The sequence below is a fragment of the Lithobates pipiens genome, unplaced genomic scaffold (assembly GCF_037356315.1).
Source record: "Lithobates pipiens isolate NorthernLeopardFrog02 unplaced genomic scaffold, aLitPip1_a1.2 Scaffold_11, whole genome shotgun sequence".
Taxonomy (NCBI): Eukaryota; Metazoa; Chordata; class Amphibia; order Anura; family Ranidae; genus Lithobates; species Lithobates pipiens.
Window position 1 is genome coordinate 18,654,301 of NW_027507696.1, and position 21,229 is coordinate 18,675,529.

The 21,229-nt window shown below is 44.8% G+C and overlaps 1 long non-coding RNA gene across 1 annotated transcript in view; it reads right to left on the reverse strand.

Moving 5' to 3' along the window:
* The window catches only part of LOC143960544 (uncharacterized), a 30,193-nt gene extending 9,982 nt beyond the window's left edge, over window positions 1–20,211 (reverse strand). The window contains exon 1 of the long non-coding RNA XR_013270340.1: window positions 20,102–20,211. This is a non-coding gene — a long non-coding RNA (uncharacterized LOC143960544). The remainder of the gene's footprint in view (window positions 1–20,101) is intronic.
* Window positions 20,212–21,229: the final 1,018 nt, after the last annotated feature.

Genomic DNA, 21,229 nt, shown 5'->3' on the forward strand with positions numbered 1-21,229 from the left:
GTGAGTATAAGGTGGGTTGAGAAATGCCCTTTGCAGGGGACACTGTCATTGTTTCCTGCCTGAGCAAAGTGACAATGTCTCTTTAACTTTAAATTGGAAATGAGGGCGGCACAGTGGTGTAGTGGTTAGCACTCTCACCTAGCAGTAAGAAGGGTCACTGGTTCATATCCCAACCATGACACTACCTGCCTGGAGTTTGCATGTTCTCCCTGTTTCTGCGTGGGTTTCCTCCGGGTACTCCGGTTTCCTCCCGGAATTCCAAAGACATGCAGGTAGGTTAATTGGCTTCTGTCCAAAATTGGCTCTAGTATATGAATGGGGATCTTGGATTGTGGACTCATTGAGGGTAGGGACCGATGTGAGTGTTCAATGTACAGGGATAGGGACAATTGTAGACACTCACTCAGGATGGACTGGGGTCTTTATTCAACCTTACAAACTATGAAACTATGAGAACCCCTTACAGGTGGGACTTTAATGGCACTACCACAACACATATGTAACAAAAATAGCTTAAATTTATTGTACACAATAGAAAATACATATATAATATATAATACATGGATGCATGATATACAAAGAGAAGAAGGTGAACCGGACAAGATACAGCTGCCTGAACCCAACAACGTTTCGGAGATAGATTGTATTCTCCTTCATCAGGGGTTATTTGCAGGGAAAGGCTATCTATAAAATTCAAATATAAAGTAATTAGCCAAAAAAACGTATTTTACATGTATAATTACATAGTCATTTGAATAGAGCATACATAGCTATACTTACATCACAGTCACTTAGCAGAGTGTATCTAAGCTTCCAAAAAACATTAAAAGCATGAAACATGGGATCCACGCAGCATGGAGTCATCCAAAGATCACATTGGCCAAATATAGAAGCATCAAATAGTTGAAAAGACCAGCAAGGGGAGACGAAAGAGGGGAACAAGCGGGTCCACTCAGAACGTATCCCACCAATCCACCCGGAGCCCGAAAAATCCGGACCACCGGTTGGTTGGTGTGCGCACTGAGGCCCCAAATGATAGGAGAACCTGCAGGTGAAAAAACACAAAAGACAAAACGGGACGGTGGGATAGATATCCACATGTTTTAAGACAAAGAGCTATAAAGTCCCAATTAGTACTATTGATAGAAACCCACCTAAATCCCAAACTGTTCTCGCTCACAGGTGGGCAGCGCCAAAAGGGGAAGGAGGCTGGGAACTCATAGGTGAAAAAGGATTCAGGGACCACTGCTTGGATAAACACTGTCAAAAAACACACAAAAAGCCCCAAAATGAGGCGTATAAAAACTGAGTGGAGTAAATAATAAGCATTGATGAATACAAAACAAGGACACGCCAAATGGTCAAAAAGAAAAAAAAACAACAGAAATTAATTTACCCAAGCAGGAAGATCCTATAGACTGGTTCCAACAGCTCTTCACAGTACATCCTTCCCCTCACCCTGCGCACCCTAAATTGAGCCAGGGCTTAAATATCATAGCAGCGTCCAGCTGAGCCGCAATCAAGCCGGTCAGCTGGATGCAATAATCTTCCCCGCAGATCACCATACAAGGGCCCCCTGGGACGCCAGGGCCGAATGGATCGCACAGACCATCCGGCGAGTCCATTGGCACACACGCAGTAACCCCTGATGAAGGCGAATACAATATATTTCAGAAACGTCGTTGGGTTCAGGCAGCTGTATATTGTCCGGTTCACTTTTTTCTCTTTGTATATCATGCACCCATATATTATATATATATTTTCTATTGTGTACAATAAATTTAAGCTATTTTTGTTACATATGTGTTGTGGTAGTGCCATTAAAGTCCCACCTGTAGGGGGTTCTCATTTCTATTTTGATTTTGAGATGTGGCACAACCTGTCTTTAGCAGCTTTTATCGGATACCTTCTTTCTTTAACTTTAAATTGGGTCATCCACCAGGGTTTGCTGTGTATTTCTGAGAACTGGATGAAAGGATATTTCCTCTTTGTATTTAGCTATTTGCCCACAGCACGGTTTTAAGTAAAAGATGATGACAAACATTATGCCTCTTTGACACTGCTTTGGTATAGTAAATATGATTACAGGATCACATAATTTTGTTTCAGATGCTGAGCCAATAGCACAGTTCAGTTTGAGTACTTGTGGCAAGTTAAATTATACATCAAATTCTCTCATGAACCAGCTTCTTACTTCTCCAGGCAAGATCTCTCCCTGTAGAATTTTGGATTTTTACATAGTAAGGACCGAAGACATCTAAAAATTTACTGGGAGACTTAAATCACAAGGGTATGTAGCGGTCTCCCTGACTTGCAAGGCCCCGATGGTGACCCCCAGAGCCAGGCTGAAATGAGGGTGCAGATTACTAGGTATAGTGGGTGTAGTGCAAGGTGAAAATATTGGCACCAGTCAGTTTTGTAAAATTAACAAAGAGAGTTTTATTTCTCCTAACAGGAACTGTGGGGGGGGGGAGGGTTTAGGGTACAGGACACCCTTAGACAAATGCAATAGCAATTAAGGCAAACTCTGCAGACAAACATAGAACTAGGTAGACAGCAATACAGAATGAGGGCCTTTAAGCTGAATGCAGCAATCTGTATCTTGTAGCAACTGCTGTCTCCTATAGCAACAGCTTCTCACACAGTATCCTACTATAGATCTTCCAGTTTAACTCACAGTAACCCACTGTAGATTTTAAGCTCAGCTTTCTGTGGCTCTTACTAGACTTCTTGGACTCTCAGCCACCCACTGGATTCCCCGATCTTCATCCACAGCAAACCACTGTACTTTATCTTTAGATTTTACTTACAGCTACCCATCGTACTCCTTCAAGCTTTACTCACAGCTACCCACTGCTTTCCCCGATGAGTCTCCACTGAAGCTTTCCCATTTACTGCACTGTCCCCGGCTAGTGAAACGTCTGCTCTGGCCTTCAGAACTTCATCCCTTCCAAACTTCCCTCCAGTAAAAGGAGTGGTCATCCCTTTGTGGCAACTGCTCTTCCTTTACCTCCAGTAATGGCCAGGCTCCTCTCGGACTGAGCTTCTAACACACGCGGTTCTGCCCCAAGCTTCGGGCTTAACTTTGGCTGCTCCTCCTTTGCGAAACCCTGAACTTTTGGATAGGCCTAAGTGTGACTAGCAGCCAGCATGACTCCTGGATAGGCCTTAGGCTTCAGGCCTAGCAACCAGGAGCTTCTCGACACACACCCACCCAGGCTGCAGCCTCGGGTGGGAAGAACCCCCTGACTCCTCCCAAATAAGTAGCCTATCCCTGCATACACATCAGTTAAAGAAACTCCTGTTGACTGGCTGAGACAACCCATTTAACCACTAGCCGACCAGCCGCCGTCATTCTACGGTGTCAGGTCGGCACTCCTGTGCAAATCACTGTTGCTGTATGTCGACCCTTTAAACAGCTATAGCAGGTGCGCATGCACAAACGGAGGGGACCTGATGCGCATGGCCAGTGGGCACAATGTCCTCCGGCCACACGCGATCATAGGCACGAGAGTCAGAACGCACACATCCCCATTCTGTCAGGAGAGGAGAGACAGATCGTCTGTTCCTACTAGCTAGAAACAGCAATCTGGCTCCTCCTCTAGTCAGTCACATCCCCCAGAGTTAGAAACACACACGAGGGAACACATTTAACTCCTTGATCCCCCTAGTGTTAACCCCTTGACTGCCAGTGACATTTACACAGTAATAAGTTCATTTATACAGCACTGATCGCTGTATAAATTTCAATGGTCCCAATTTTTTAGTGATCAAATACCACCAAAAGAAAGCTCTATTTGTGGGAAAAAAGGACGTAAATTTTGTTTGGGTACAGAGTCGCACTACCGCGCAATTGTCAGTAAAAGCAACGCAGTGCCATATCGCAAAAAATGCCCTGGTCATTAAGGGGGCCAATCCCTCCAGAGCTAAAGTGGTTAACTATCACTTAAACTTATTGTAAGCCATCGTTCTAATGCCTAATGACAGAAGAGAGCCACCACACTAAAACTCAGACTTAGGACAGAAATCAGTGAATCAACCTACCAATTAGTCGGGCTAATTACCACCCAGCACATCTAGATTTATTAGCAGCTCTGTTTATGACCAGGGTGCTACAGGTATGTACCCAGGACTGCAATATCAATATTTGGAGGCCTGACAGCTACAGATCTTTAGCCTGTGTGATAGGCTGAAGACACAGGATACCAAATTTTAAGTGGTTGTAAACCCTTGCATATACCCAGTGAAGTGGCTGACCTCAGGTAATACACATAGATGAAACAAATCCTCCTACATAAGTTGTACCTGTTTATCAATAGTCCTCTCTTATCCAGAGCTTTTCAAAGTGCATAATTTAATTAGCTTGTCTGAGCCTTCAGCTGAAATTACACTCTGGAGGCGTCAGGCTACCTATATGTAGGCTTTGGTCGCCTGCATGTGGATGCTTTTGATTCCTCTCTCACAACACGACCCAGCGTGGTGTTGGTTGGGACCTCGGCTGGCTAGTTCTGGTACCCCCATTTTCCATGGATTCTTTACTCTATGTACTGTGGTTCATTCACCTCAATCCTTTACAAGGTCCTTTCGATACATAAGGTAATTCACTGCTGTTTAATGGTGGCAACTGGTGTTATCGGTGGTTTTGATCTTTTCCTGCACTGCCTTATCTCTTCTACACTAGGCTATTTGCACATGCCCTTTCACTCCTTCCTCTATTTACACTAATTTCTTATCTTCCACCTTGTAGTTCCCAATATATTACCCACTCACTTACCATTATATATTATTATTATGCTTTACAGTTACCTCTTTGGGTTCAAGATTCTACACTACAATGCTGGAAGGGCGATCTTGTATCTTTTTTCACACGTTGGTTTTGGGTTGCCCTGCCTTGCTGCTGCCTGGTCACCTCCTCTGCTCCCGGGGGGGGGGGTGTCTTACCCATCCCCTGGTGCCTCCCATCATCAAGATCATTATTATTTACGTTTTGTTACAATTCTATTCATTTATTCATAGGTAAGAGTGTTTGGACCAGAGTCCCTGCTCCCTCTCTTCCTATTGTAATGAATTACCATTAATTACTATACTATTATTGTTTATAGGCATTCCCTGTTTAGCAGCTCCCGATGAGTGGACAAACTTCCACGAAACGCGTCGAGCATTCATATTTGATGCCATGTCACAGCTATCATGTGCATACCATGGATTTTGATTGTTTGAGTCATCAACTCTACTTAATACGACTTTGGTTATATCCACGTTGGGCGTACTGCTGATGCTACTATTATTAATCATGTGCTACAGTGTCTACTATGCTATTAATTTTACTATGATGTGATAGACCAATCATCTTTTATTTATTCTGTATCTTATTTATTGTTATAATAATTGTTATCATCTATTGCATTGTGCCCTTATTGGATATCAAATAAATATTAATTATACTTACCGTACTATGAATGACTCATTCTGCTTTAGTGTTATGTTTCATACAAAGTCCCACTGCCCCGCCTGCCCCCATTCCCCCGTTTTTTTTTTAAATTACACTCTGCAGAGCTCAGTGAGGAGATCTCTGAGAGCTGATTAGAGGGAAAGGAGACACCATCTTCACACAACACAAAGGAACAGATCTGAGTCATCCACAGGCTATGTGCTGGAGTCTCCTCCCCATCACCTTTTTTACCTCTTGGTGTCAGGAAAACCTGTCAAAGGTGACTCATGCTGATAGCAGAGCAACTAGGCAATAGACAGAAATGAGACTTAGGGATTGATTTACTAAAGGCAATGAGACTGTGCACTTTGCAAAGTGCAGGTGCACTCTGCAAGTGCAGTTGCTCCAGAGCTTAGTAAATGAGGTAAGGCTCCACTTTACAAAGAATACCAAATCATGTGCAAGGAAAATTTAAAAAAAAAACAGAATTTTTGCTTGCACATGATTGGATGATGGAAGTCAGCAGAGTTTCTGCTCATTTACTAAGCTCTGAAGCAACTGCTCTTGCAGAGTGCAACTGCACTTTTCAAAGTGCATGGTCTATTTGCCTTTAGTAAATCAACCCCCCGAATGTTCTGGATTGAGGCAAGTACACGCTAGAGACTGATATGCTTTGTTCATATTTAATGTTTAAGGATTACAACCACTTTAAAGCCGAGCTCCACCCAAAAGGGGAAGCACCACTTGTCTGCTTTTGACAGGTACCCGCTCCAACTTTAGGCTCAGTTTGCCATGGCGAAGTGAGTGAGAAGTTTGGCCCCTGCAGCCAGCCCATTCACAGAGCTCAACGATGCGCGATTCACCATGCGCAATAGGAAACAAGGCTGCACTGCAGGTTTCCCTAAGCTGAGATGGTGGCACCAACTTCCGAGAGACGATTCAAGAATTGGCTCTGGTGCGCACACCGCAGAATACCTGGACAGCTAAGTGACCTAATAGTAAAAGTCAGTAGCTACAGTATTTGTAGCTGCAGACGTTTAATTTTTGGAAAGGGGGGGGGGGGGCGTAACTCCGCTTTAAGTCTAAAGCTGATGTTTTTCCACCACAAGATACATTTATTTTAGGACATTTTAAGAGGGATGTAAAATTAAAGATTTTACAGGTTTCAGGTTAGTTTATGTAGCCAGGTGCTTGTTAGCTGCTGACCTGCGGTGCTGAAATGGTTAACAGCTATATCAGCAAGAGAAGGAAGCAGCCTCCTGTCGTGAAGCATGTGCCTGGGGCAGATAGGATAGCATGTAAGTGGTCTGTCTCCCAAAGCAAGGGGAGCGGATTTGCGAATCAGAGGTTCCCAGCCTGTACACAGGTACAGAAGAGTTAGATCCCTTTCACGCGAACAACCTAGGGTGTCAGTGGTAAAGCGGTGCTGTTTTTAGTGCCACTTTACCGTCGTTTTAGTGCCGCTATTTGGCTGCCGCAGATTTCAATGGGGAGCAGCGGTGGAGGAGTGGTGAGTTCACCGCTCCAAAGAAGCTGCTGGCAGGACTTTTTGTGACACCCTGCTAGTGCACCACTCCGGTGTGAAAGCCCTCAGGCTTTCACACTGGAGTGAATGGAGCCGATTTTTTCAGGCACTATGCAGGAGCTATTCTTAGAGCTGTAGTGCTTGAAAAATGCCCGCAGTGTGAAAGAGGTCTTAATGGAAGTCAAGTGCATGCATGGAGTACGCATTAGGTGCACTACGGGACCCCATACCATTACTGAGAATGAGGTAGCGATGATACGCTGAAGGGTGGATGTGGACAAGGCTTAGCATATCCATCCTCAATGCAAGTTACAGAGAAGGTGTACATTGTCATGGGGACCCGAGAGTTAACCAGAGAGCAGTTACAGGGCAAGTGTACACATAGTGTACGTTCATCTATAAAAGTAGAGGCCTGCCTTAAGGTTAGGTATTCCCATGTGTAATGCAGTGACTCTATCCCTGGTGACTAGCATAGCCCATAAGAACCGACCCTGGGGGTAGTCCACTCATGTGAACCAAATTTGGCACCCAGCGAATTATTGGGAAAACATGGATGAAAGGTCCATCTTCAAACCTACCTTGCCTGCATGCTTGGCCTGGTGTTTTTTTAGTGTATTTGGGGTTCAGTGAACAGAACTGGATGTAGCAGGGTGCATGGTGTGATGAGTGAACTTCAGTCGATATTGCAAGTGTTTGGGCAGGGGGTAGTGGGTTTGGGACAACTGCTGCTAATTGGTGTAGCCCCTGGGGCTACTGGTAAATTTAGTTGCGCTAGGTGGTAACTAACCTGGCTGATTTGTAGTCTTTGTGATCATTTGGGTTTTCTCCTAAGCCTGGTTTAACTGTGGTCCCTCACTTCTGTCAATAGGTTGCTTTGGCATTAGTATGATGAGCTGCAGTGAGACTGAGTTATGAATATGCATATCTCTTTCAGCCAATCAGTAGGAGTTTCAAGTCACTGAGCTTGCTGGGAGAGAGTACATATTTTGAGGAAGTCAGGTGATTGAGGTCCTCCAGATGTTGGTCTGGAGTAGATGTGTGAGGAACAGCTGAAGGGGAAGGCCTGGAGTCTAAGGCCTGGCCATGTGCTTGAGGTTCTGCCAGAGAGAATGCCTTTTGTTGCCTGGAGGCATGAAGAAAAGGATGGAGTTCTGATATGAAGTACCAGAGGTTACTGTGGAGAGGCTGGGAAAGCATCAAGAGGGACTCATCCAAGGAAACCCCGCACAGTGTTATGAGTTTTCGGTTGCTATGGGAGACAGTTGTTATTACGTAGGTACAGAACATTGGGTACAGGCCTAAGGCCCTTGTTCTGTATTGCTGTCTACCTGGCTCCTTTGTTTTCAAAGTCTGCTGATCATTTGTTTGCCTACTGTCCTAGGGTGTCCTGTGCCCTAATCCTATCTTCCTACATTTTATTGTTATGAGCAATAAACTCACTTTTGTTCATCCTAAAAGTGACTGGTGCCCATCTTTTCTGCAATTGTCCACACCCACAATGCACCAAATAACCAACACCCTGAGGTTAAATGTCAACCCTCCTTGCCTGATGCCGTAGTATCTGACCCAGTATTCAGAGTATTCTTTAAAGCTGACTTATCTGTGGCAAACCTGCTGCTTTTGGCTGGTTGTTATGCTGATAGCATGCTGAGGTTGAAATCTACCCAATAAAGTTTATTGCATCTACACTGCTTTCCCCCAATTACATTTGTTAAAAAAAACTGGATCTGAACTCCAGCCATTTCCTTTACTGAAAGTGCTTACTCTGTATTCACTACACACTGCGAGCTTCTCATAATGTGCTTCGGGAGCTCCAGCAAGTCATATGGAGCCTGCCTCATTTTCTGGCTGGAGGAGCCTGAATTTCCATGGTTCTTTCCTCCCCAGCTTGACTCTTTCAATCTCTTTCAAAGGCTTAGTGTTACTTAAGGATGCTACATATGAAAGTTTACATGCAAATGCAGCCATCATAGGTATGCCTACTTATCCAGATTGATTTCCACACCTTAAGGCATAACTCCTCCCAAGAGCCAGGCCGCTTGCACTGAGGCTGAGGGCTCTCAAGAGGAGTACTAAGGCAGGATACTGTGTTGTCTTCAGCACTCTGCTGTCCCCTCTCACCAGCCATGATCTACCCACATTGCATAGAGGATATGACTGGGTTTAAAATAAGATAATCATTGAAATATGAAAGGTGTTATTGAAAAATTTCCTAAGTGTGTTAATGGAGGAGGGGGGTGATGATGAACAAGAGAAGGCAACTTATAAGCTTACTAAACATTAATATTTAGCTATAACTAAAATCCCCTAGCGTCACATGACCATGGTCCCTTCTTTCTTCTTGACAGCAAAGTGGGGGGATCCTTCTTTGCTTGTCCATACCTGGATGTTTCCCATTGGCTGTCTATGAGCATGGTTCACAGGTCTACAAGACTCTATTTTCACCAAATTCCCCCCCCCACCATCCATTCTGATAAGACCCCCCCTTACACCCAGTACATGTACATAATTTTTAGCAAGAATACAAACACTCCACACACCTAGCATACACTGTATATAGTGGGTTGGCACAGTGGTGTAGTGTATAGCACTTTCGCCTAGCAGCAAAAAAAGGTCACTGGCTCACCTGAACTGCAGTTTGGTTTGGGTATAATTATTCTAAATTTGGACCTCAGCATCAGTCTGACTGAACTACTGGGTGTTCAACCTGGCCATAGGGGGCACTGTCTCTTCTGGCAGGCATGGAACCACAGTCTGGTTGGGTGCTTTAAGGTTACTTTCTCTCTGAGCCAGCCCAGTGGGAGTGTCACTCTTGCTGTGCTTTCTGGGAGAGGGTACTTAAGATGCGGATGTCACGTGGTTCGGGGTTTCCGGTCCAGAAGTATGTTCTGACTCCATGGGCCTGGTCCTCCTGACCAGCCTCCAAGAAGGCACGACCTGGAGTGCGGATCCACCCGACTCTCGGGGCTGGCAAGGAAACGAAGGAAAGGATTTGGAGGTGGTCCGGTGCCGTCTCCGGTCGTGGAGAGGCCCAGCAACTTCGTAGCTATCCAGGGGAGGACTCTTAAGAAGAAGGCCACACACGGGTTGGCATCTTAGCAAGAGCCTGTTAGGGCTGAAGTACCTAAGTGAATCCAATCTTGTGGGTATCACCAAACCAGCTGAAAGATACTGGTACCACATGAGTGTTCTACAAGTCCTAGTTTCCTACATGTTCTACAACAAAGTCTGTGGCAGAGACTTATTCCTGATTTAAGCACCTTGTTGGCTGCTAGGCCTTGTGAGAGAGGGACTATCCAGTTTGAGTGAACATCCAGCTGTGAATGGCTATTCTCTGGATTTTGTCGAAGTAAGCAAGTTCTTTATTATTGACTTTGACACTAAGAGTACCTGAACTTTCTTCCTAACCCTCTGATCCTATACTAAGAGACTGTTCGTTAACTAAGTTTTGTCAAATAAAAATCCCTTTACGCGGATCTGTCGTCAGTCTCTAAAGTTTCTGGGCCATCTACCATGGGAAACCCCTAGATGCAAATCAAGGTGAAGAAGGTAACGGTAAGCCCAATCAAACCAGCAGCTCCTTCGGGGGTTAGTGCTACATTGGTAAAGTGAATAAGGGAGAAAGAAGTGTTTAATCACTGCGATATGCCAGTCTATAAACCTAGGGGTGTATTTATACAAATATCACTGGCCCAGTGAAGGCAAAAAAATAATAAATGTTATTAGGCAATTTTATTTGCTTTTCATCAATTTAAAAAGGGAAATACCACACTTGGCCAATAGATGACACTAAGGGCCGGTTCACACTGCGGGCGATGCGAGGCGACACGACTCGCCTCGCCGCAGTGTGACAAGTCGCCCCCGTTCTGTACAATGGAACCGTTCTGAGAGGAGCGACTCGAGTCGCTCCGACTCAGAAAAAAGGTTCCTGTACTACTTCTGGGCGACCTCGGGGCGACTTGCATTGACTTCTATACAGAAGTCATCTGCAAGTTGCCGCTGAGGTCGCGGCAGGTCGCGGCGAGGCAAGTCGGTGTCGCCTCGCCTCGCCTGCAGTGTGAACCGGCCCTAACTAACTTAAACATTTCAATTTTAAATCAAGGAAATAACATTCAACCAGCAAAGGAAATGACCTAATAACATTGTTTTATTTATATTGTGCTATAGGCACAGAACAAATGTACATGCCCGTTCACTGAGCAAAATGTATTTTTTTCAAAACTACACCCCCAAGTGTGTCCATATACTTTCCTCCTTTATTTGGTTTAAATCCAGGGACAATCATGTGGATATCATGATGGTTGGGAAATAGGTCAGTTCATCAATTAATTTTACTTATTGGATGGAACTGCTTGTTAAGAAACAAACTATGGATTACATTCATTTTTTTTTCTGATTGAATATTAAAGCGATATTGGTACATTTACAGGCAGGTTTACTGTTCACCAGACTAAGAAGATGTGATTTTTGCTACTATGGCCCACACATCATGACCACTCAAAAGAACAATACAACACTTTTTACCAGCAGATGGTGATATAGCATTGTCTCAGATTTCTCCTGCTAATTTAGGACCCTGTGATTGTACTGTGATATGTTCGAAACATATGTACAACGTTCTATTTTGTTCAGATCATATGAAAAACAAAATACTATTAGAACTCTGCTATCTTATATCTGTGACAGATTTATCATTTTACACTTTTAGAAGTGCAAAATCTAGAATGAAAAACACCAAGAAACCTACGATTATGTCAATTAGCTTTGTAATATCTCTAGAGATGGATAGAAAGAAATGTTATTTTCCTGTCCATCACAGGAAATTGTTATATTTTCTCATTTTAAAATTGGAGCTGATCTTCAAAAGTGAAAATTCGCTATGTTGTAAGGTACATTTAGAAATGTTAATTGTGCCTAAGCAGTACCCTGTGAGTGTACCTAGACCTGGGGTTGATTTATTAAAACTGAAGAATACAAAATAGGGTGTAGCTGTGTTTGGTAGCCAATCAGCTTCTAACCTCAGCTTGTTCAATTAAAGTGGTATTATAGGCAGAAGGTTTTTTACCTTCATAAATTATAAAGTAAAAGTAAAGTAAAAAAAACCTTCTGGGTGTAGTTCTCATCCCCAGCCAGGGGGCTAAGCTATACCCAGAAGGTTTTTTTTACTTTCATACATAGAATGTATGAAGGTACAAAAGATTCTGCCTTTAGTTTATGCTTACCTGAGCCCCATCTCGATCCAGTGATGTGCAGCGGCTCTCCCAGGCCTCTCTCTCCTCCTTGGCTCACACAGCAGCGGGAGCCATCGGGAGCCACCTGCTGCTGTCATTCATAGTCAATGAGTCAATGAGGAGAGAGCAGGGGGGCCGAGCCACGGTCTGTGTGTGAATAAACAATGTCCACCCACAGAAGCTGGCTCGGGAACCAGTCTGCTCGAGTGCCCCCATAGCAAGAGGCTTGCTATTGGGAGTGCTCTGCAGTGGGGAGGAGCCAGAACCACAGTGGGGGACCCAAAAAGAAGAGGATCGAGGCTGCTCTGTGCACATTGCACCGATCACGCTGTAAACGCCCACTGTGATCTGCGACTGGCTGTGTCCGAGGGACACGGGCAGCACAGAACTTCCCCGATGCGCTCTCACGGGAGCGCGCATTGCAGAAGTAAACAGGAGGCCATCCAGGGACGGCCTCCCGGCAGTTTGCGTCCGCTCTGTAGCCGTCTTTCGGCTATAGGGCAGGTGCGAAGCGGTTAAACATGACCTTTACAATCATTTTAAGCTCTGACAAAAAATAACCTGGAAGCTGATTGGTTTCTATGCAGAGCTGCACCAGATTTTGCACTCTCCAGTTATAGTAAATCAACCCCTCTGTGCCTACATACTTAGGGTTGTATATCTGCAGTATGAAATCTAAAGCACTCTTGCCTGTGACTGCTATGTCAGGACGCCCAGCCAACTTTTGTTTAGTGTGTGGCCGATCTCACTCACAGAAGTCAACTGTTTGCTCAACCTCTTTTGTGGGGATGTTTCTCCTCAATCAATGGCTGCAGCCAATCACCTAACAGCTGCTAATCAGTGTATTCTGACAGCAGCAGGTGCAGCTGTCAGAATGCAATATCTGGGGGGGGGGGGTTGTATTCTGACAGCGGCTTGCTGCTGTCAGAATACACTGATCAGTGGCTGTAGCTGACTGGTTGAGGGGGAAATCCCACCTTGCTTCTGTGGGTGGAGGAATTATTTGTGGCTGAATGAAACAAAATTGTTGTGTATGTCCAGCTTAACATATAGAAACAAAAAACTCTGTTTCTACCAAGATAGCCCTCTCCACTGAGACACAGTACAGAGCAAAACATGGTAAGGCTTCTTTCACACAGGCTTTCCGATCAGGTCCACCTGAAAAACTCCATTCAGCCTTATGGGGCAGCGCATGTCAGCGGTGACATGTCTGCTGACACCCGCTGCTATCCGATCCAATTCTGTCCGTGAAATCCAGACAGATGGAGACCCTATTTTCCATCTGTCTGGCAGATCAGTTCGGATGGGAAAGGATGAAAAATGGACAGGAGGTCTGTTTTCATCCGATCTCCCCATAGAGCAGAGCGGGACTCTGACAGGTCCGTCTCAGCACAGTGGCAGAAACGGAGCAGAGAGTTAGCAACGTTGAGGACACAGTCACTGAACATGGCATGGCCCTGCACACGCTACAGACCAAAGGGAAGGCCCTGGAATATAGAGCAGAAGATGCAGAGAACAGGAATAGACGTAACAATCTCCACAAAGTGGGTCTGGCAGAGGGCTCAGAGGGTGCAAATCCCACATGCTTTGTGGAAGACATGTTGCGCAACTTGCTTCCGGATGCGCGGCTTTCCCCCCACTATGCAGTGGAGAGGGCACACAGAATTCCTCCAAAACTGGGACCCCCGGGAGCCCCCCCACGAACATTTATTCTAAGTCTCCTAAACTTCAGGGACAGACATGAGATCCTCAGGGCATCCAGGGGGCTGGGTGACCTACGTTACCAAAACAACAAGTTGATGATCTTCCCTGATTACTCGGTGGAGACTCAAAAGCTCAGGAAATCGTTTGATCATGTGAAAGCCACCATGAGGGCATGCAATATCCGCTATAGTGTCCTCTTTCCTGCTCGACTGAGAGCCCAAGATGGCGAGACAGTTCGCTTCTTCACTTCTCCCAGGGAGGCCTCTGCCTGGCTCGACTCCCTTCCCAGAGATGGATGACCAGGGCATGCACACTTGATATAACACTGGAAATAGTGTGTGTCTGGGCCCAGATCAGACACCCCCTTCCCGGCGTGACCCCAGTGGCAGGGATCCTTATTTGGAGGTAGATTGCAGTTGCACCTGTTGTGCCACGTTAAGATACCAGGATCACATAATGGAGGTTCGGGAGTTTTTCTTTTCTTTTTTTTTGGGGGGGGGGGGTTTCTTCCCCCCCACGGGGGGAACAAGCCATTGCCCCTGGCATGTTATCTGCCAGGAGACTCTCTAAGACCCGCTTATCCTACATATCCACTATTGGACATTACCTTTTGCCTGGGTCAGCGAGAAGCATACCGTCTAGACTGGCACAGACGGATCTTTATAGTTCTCCTGCAGCTGGGACTATTGGATGTATTGCAAGAGAACCTTTTCCCCTGTTGTTTTTGCTTCCCCTTTCCTTTTTTCTCTCTTTTATCCACCCGCGGACCCCAAGGTCGCAGCAGCAAATTTTATTTTACAATGGCGGATGCCTCGGGAGTTGAAGAGCAGCTCAGACACATCCCCGGCCCCCCAGTTTGTTTGGGGGTCGCCATTTGCACAGGACCCCCTTTTGCAGCCGGCGAGGGGGGTGGGGATAATTGCCCCATAGGGGAAGTTATTTGTTTTCATCTAATGTTTGGTTATGTTTAACGGTCAAATTGCTAACTACTACTAACATAATATATATGTCAAATTTGAATCTATGCCTGCAATGCCTGATCCGAGTCCGGCTAGGGATCCCCAGAGGGCCCTACATACCTACTCCGGGTACTCATACACCACAATTTGATGATGGCATCCCTTAACGTTCTGCCCTGGAACACCAGGGGGTTAAACTCGCCGGTTAAGAGGTCCCTGGTGTTCCAGTTCATCAAGGCCCACAACCCACATATATGTATTTTACAAGAGACCCACCTGGTGGGCAGCAGAACCATGTCCCTTAAGAAGCCCTGGATTTGCCATCACTACCACTCCACGTATTCTAACTTTGCGAGGGGTGTCAGTATTTTAGTGCATAAGTCTATCTCCTTTAGGCTTCTGGACCTGGTGCTGGACTCAGAGGGCAGATATGTACTGATGCATGCTCAGGTGGGACCAATGAGGTGGGTCATAGCGGGTCTCTATTTACCTCCACCAGCATCTTTGACTCTCCTAAATCAGGTTACTTCAAAGATTGCTGATTTTGCTAATGAAAATATTCTTATCTTGGGGAATTTCAATCTGGTTCCGGACCCCACCATGGATAGACTATCCGCCAGTGGTAACCTGTATCCTGGACTGGTGGAATGGGCGGAGACGTACGGACTGATGGATGTGTGGTGCTGGAGGCACCCACAGACCCAGGCCTACACGTGTCACTCTGCCTCCCACCGCACCTTTTCCAGGATAGACTTGGCCTACGTGGGGAGGGCTGCCCTCCCTAGGGAAAAGGATATCAAGATACTTCCCAGGGGCTTATATGACCAGGCGCCGCTTCTGCTGACCATGGAGCTATCTATAGCTCCAGAGTCCATGCTATGGCGGCTCTCCAGGTTCTGGATGTCGGACGAGGAGGTGGATGGTCAGTTTCAGGGATCCTTTAGGGAATATTGGGCAACCAACCCGGGCTCGGCTTCCCCACTGGTGATGTGGGATGCCTTTAAAGCATACATGAGGGGACAATACCAGCTTATCATAGCCAGAGTTCATAGGGAGAGAAGAGCTGAACTGACTAGAGTAGAAAGAGAGGCAGGCATGCAAGAAGCTAGGTTTGTTAGAACTGGGGACCCTCAGGACTACGTTAGACTACAGACTCTGACTGGTGAGGTGGTATGGGTCTGCACTTCCCTTACTCAACAATGTATGCTGGCTCAATCCCAGCGAATCTTTGAACAGGGAGAAAGATCAGGGGGAACTCTTGGCCTGGCTGTCACGGAAGCAAGCGGGAGGGACATGTGTGTCTTGTATACAGGACCAAAACCGTGCACCTCTTTACACCCCTGACAAAATTAACGGGAGCTTTGTCTCCTTCTACCCCCTCCTTTATAGCTCCAGGATGACATACACACAGAATGAACTGATCTCCTATTTAGACCCTATCGACAATCCAGTCCTGACCGCAAAATACCGCGACGCGCTTGATGCACCTATTTCGGTAGAACTGTTAAGGGCCCTAAAAACTCTCCAATCGGGCAAGACTCCCGGCATACCAGTCGAATTTTACAAACAATATGCTGAAGACTTGATGGTCAGACTGCATGATATGTTAACGGAGGAGCATAGAACAGAAGAACTCCCGAGCTCTCTGAGTGAGGCGGTGGTGGTCGTGATCCTCAAGCCTGGGAAGGACCCCTCTCTATGTTCCTCGTACCGCCCAATCTCCCAGTTTAATGTTGATGCAAAACTGCTGGCCAAAGTCCTGGCCAACAGGTTGAGCACGGTTATACTAGCTCTGATCCACCCGGACCAAAAGGGGTTCATGCCGGGGAGGGTTGCGGACATTAACATCAGGAGACTTTTCACACATATGGCCAGGGCTAGTCTGGAATCGGCCTCGATGCGGAGAAGGCCTTTGACTCAGTCGAGTGGGGCTATCTATGGGAGGTCCTTTCCAGGTTTGGATTTGGACCTAGATTCAAGTTATGGCTGAGGATGCTGTATGCTAATCCGATTGCCAAAGTCCGCACAAATGGCTGCCTCTCAGACAGTTTCCCTCTGGGACGGGTACTCGCCAGGGGTGTCCCTTATCTCTAGGACTATTTTCACTGGCTGTAGAGCCTTTGGCCATAGCCTTGCATAAATTGGGAGAAGTCAGTTCTGTTCCCACTGCAGAACTCTATCCCTAGATCAGTCACGGGTACCCCTCTCAAATGAGTGGATGGATTCACATATTTGGGCGTAAAAATTTCTAAAACGACGGAGACATTCCTGGAATAGAATGTCCAGCCTCTTGTGTCCCAGCTGACGGTTAGGTGCACAGCATGGCGCAGCCTCCCATTGACCCCAGTAGGTAGAGTTAATCTTTTAAAAATGGTATTTCTCCCAAAATTCCTATATTTTTTCCGTAATACCCCTTTGCATATTCCTAGGGCCTTTTTCAAACGTCTTGAGGGCATACTGACTTTGTTTGTTTGGGCTGGGAGGCCACCCAGAGTGGCAAAATGCATACTGTACCTCCCTCTCTCTGCAGGCGGCTTGGCGATGCCAAACTTCCTTATATATTACTGGGCGGCAGTCATAGTCACTGTCAGGTGGTAGTTCTCTCAGCCCAAGCAAAATCCGGCGGTGAGACTGGAGGCAGCTACACTGGGGTCCTATGCAGCACTGAGTAACCTTGCGTTTAGGGTAGCTAAAGCTCCATACGACCTGACAACACCCATGAAAACGGCACTTAGGGCGTGGAAAGAGGCCAGAGCAGTATATCGCAAACCACACTGTGTATCCCCACACACGCCGCTGTGGGGCAACCCCTCACTCCCCCATTTAAATGTCATTTCGGATCCATCATACTGGGCGGGACGGGGGATAACCACCCTAAAACACCTCCTGCGAGCCGGAAAACATAGGCCCTTCGCGGATTTAAAACGTACATACTCACTCCCCAATACTGCAGAATTTAGATTCAGGCAACTAAGACACACCATGAAGGCCCAGTTCCCAGAGACACTGACGCTCGAGTTCGGACTCAATTGAGCGCCTGCTCATATCCAGCGCAATGGGAAAACCTCTTTGCACTCTTTACCTATACCTGATGGTAGCATACAATACCAAACCTACAAGTGCACTGGACAAATGGAGGGAGCACATCCCAGCACTGGGAGAGGACGAATGGGAAGACTGTATATCAACCTTTATCCCATCTATGATAGCAGCCAAAAACAGATTTATCCAGTTGAAGTTCATACATAGGACGTACTACACCCCGCACAGAATGACTAACATATACCCTGACTTAGACCCGTCCTCCCCAAATGTCATACAGAAGTAGGCACGTTTTGGCATATGGTGTGGGCCTGTCTCAAACAGGTTGCAGGGAAATTGAGCGACTTGCTGGATACACATGTATCAAAGGAACCAATGGTGCTCCTGCTGAGCTACTTGGGGGAGGTTGAGGGAGACAGATATGCAAAACTCTGCATCACCCTCTCAATATTTTATGCTAGGAGAGAGATAATGATACACTGGAAGTCAGCCGAACCCCCTACACTGAATTCCTAGCAAAAGGCTGTTAATTCAGTATTACCACTTTACAAACTTACCTACGAGAGTAGACAATGCCCGGATAAATTTGACAAGGTATGGGTGGATGCGAGCGCGTGAGGGACTGGAGAGGAAGGGGACCAACTGATGGATTCCCCCCCTGTCTCGGCCGGGGGCTAGTTGCCCCCACCTCGCTCCGAGTGTCACCCGACCACATTGGGTAAGGAATACAATACAAACAGCTGATGGGCAGGGGGTAGAGATTGAATACCCTACGAAATGGAGGACGGGACCTAGAAGGAAACATGGTTGGGATTCTTCACTGGTAGAGGAATGTTAGTAAGGTTGACCACCTTAAGGATTTGTAGGATGTTAACTTCTGCTATGGAACTCTTAAATTGACACTGTAACAAGCATTATCAAATGGCGAACTTTGACTGTACTGTTATTCTGAAGCGTTAAATAAAAACTTTTCTGTAAAAAAAAAAAATCTGTGTTCCCTTTAAACACACACACATATATATATATATATATATATATATATATATATATATATATATATATATATATATATATATAAATTAAGGATTCTACAAAATCAGCATTTTCATTGTACATGACTGCATAATAGAAGCAAATACAGGTTTCACTGAGCTAACTAACAATTACTTCTTTAACAAATTAACCCAATATCTATGTGAGTATACATTTATATAACTGTAGCTATTGCAATGCAGGGTAAGCAACTATGGACTGTTAGACTATAGAGAATGATAAATGCATAGTTTATGAATAGTGACAGATAGAAACAAAGGTATGTATATGAATACACATGAATTGCAGTCATTTTGCTGTCATGTTGCATTTTGGTATTGGTCAATTTTAATAAGTGTTCATGCATTTTCTAAATGACATGCAGCACAAATGTATGTGTGCAGAAGCTCTAATCAATCTTCAAGCTTTGCTATTACATAAAAATGCATAAAAACATAGAGAAATATAATATAACACATTTAATTAAAAATGCATGAAAAGGTAAATGTAAATGTAAAATAAACATATAATACATATAGAACATTTAAAGAAGAAGTAATTCAACAGTAAATGTTTATTTTAATATAAATTGAAGTTAAATATATTTAAAGTTATTTTCACATATTACTGTCATAGATTGCATCTCATATATAAATTGCATCCCAAATATCTGTGATGTTTAAATTGTCATTATCAAACAATAAACTGAAATTTACCATTGGATTTAGAAGATATAATGCACCACTTTGTGATTCAGCGCAATTGCTACAACCAGCAGCAACATTTGCGGAGATTTGTGCCCCCAGAATCTGGTGCAGCTGTAGATAGTAACCAATCAGCTTTTAACTTCAGCTTGTTCAATTAGGCTTTGACAATAAAACCTGGAAGTTGATTGGTTAATATGCACAGCTGCACAAGATTCTGTGTACACCAGTTTTAGTAAATCCCCCCCCCCCCCACTGTACAAAGCGCAGTACCCCAAAGAACTAGATTTCTGTCTCTAGTAGTCATATTGCTTGCTTGCTATGGGTGCACTTGCACTTTTTTCACTGCCACAGATTTTTTACAGTACTGAGTCAGCATGATGTACAGGACTTTTCCTTACTGAGTAAGACAAATGATGCATAATGCTATTAGCACAGGCTGCATAGAATGGAAAAAACAGGCACCCACCTACCTCTTAAATGACATGCAAAATGTGCACACTAAAGCGAAAGGTAAAGACGGATGAAGCACAATTAAAAAAGGTTGAAGTTATGACCGCGTTTATGGAGGCGTGCTGGTTTGAAGAATAAAGTGGAAAGAACACATTGATCAGTATAGCAATGTAAAGGAGGGGGAGGCCATACATGGGATCCTATTACACTTGTGCTCTATACATGATGCTGTGTGCTCAGAGACATCATGTTTCTAGACATTACTTTAGGTAATACATAGCTACAGCTGTTTATGAACAAGTCAAGTCTGCTCTGACATATGGATGAAGAATCATGAGCTGTATAGCAATCTTTGTAATAGCATGGCACATTATGGCACTCTCCTCTATAGAACAATGGTGTACTAAATATATAGACAGCTACATTACATAATGTCTTTGTCTGAATTAGAATAAAGAGGAATATAGATGTCTACCTTTACAATATATGTTTGATCTCTGGGATCTGACTGAAATAGAAATATAGGAAATAAATTAATTATATTTTTCATAGGCGCGCACACAGGGTCTTCAGGGTGTGCCTGGGCACACCCTAATTACCTTGTGCTGCACAGGTTCCTCCTGCTGCTTGTCTGCAGAGAAAGGGGCTGGGGAATCCCTGTCCGCAGTCCCTTTCTCTGTCTCAAAAGTGAGACATCAGGGGTCTGTTTAGACCCCTGATATTTCACCAAATGGGGCTCCTAAAAAAATTATTTTAAAAAATAATTATTGTAAAAAAATTGTAAGAGATCCTAAAAAAAAAAAAATTGTAAAAAAGTAATAATAAAAACATATTAAAAATAAACTACTGACACCAAACTCTGCCCTACTGACCTTATCCACTGCTCCAGCGACACTGCCCACTACTCAAGTGCCATATATATATATATATATATATATATATATATATATATGTACACACACACGCGCATGTGTGTTTGAGCTTTGGGGGGCACACCCTAATGCAATAGGCTGCACACACTTATGATATTTGTATTATGATACAGGATTTATATAGCCAAGAGTTTGCGCAGAGCTTTACAAACAGAAACATAAAGAGAACTCATATAGCAAAAAAAATAATGTATGTATTTGCCTTGTTTAAAACTA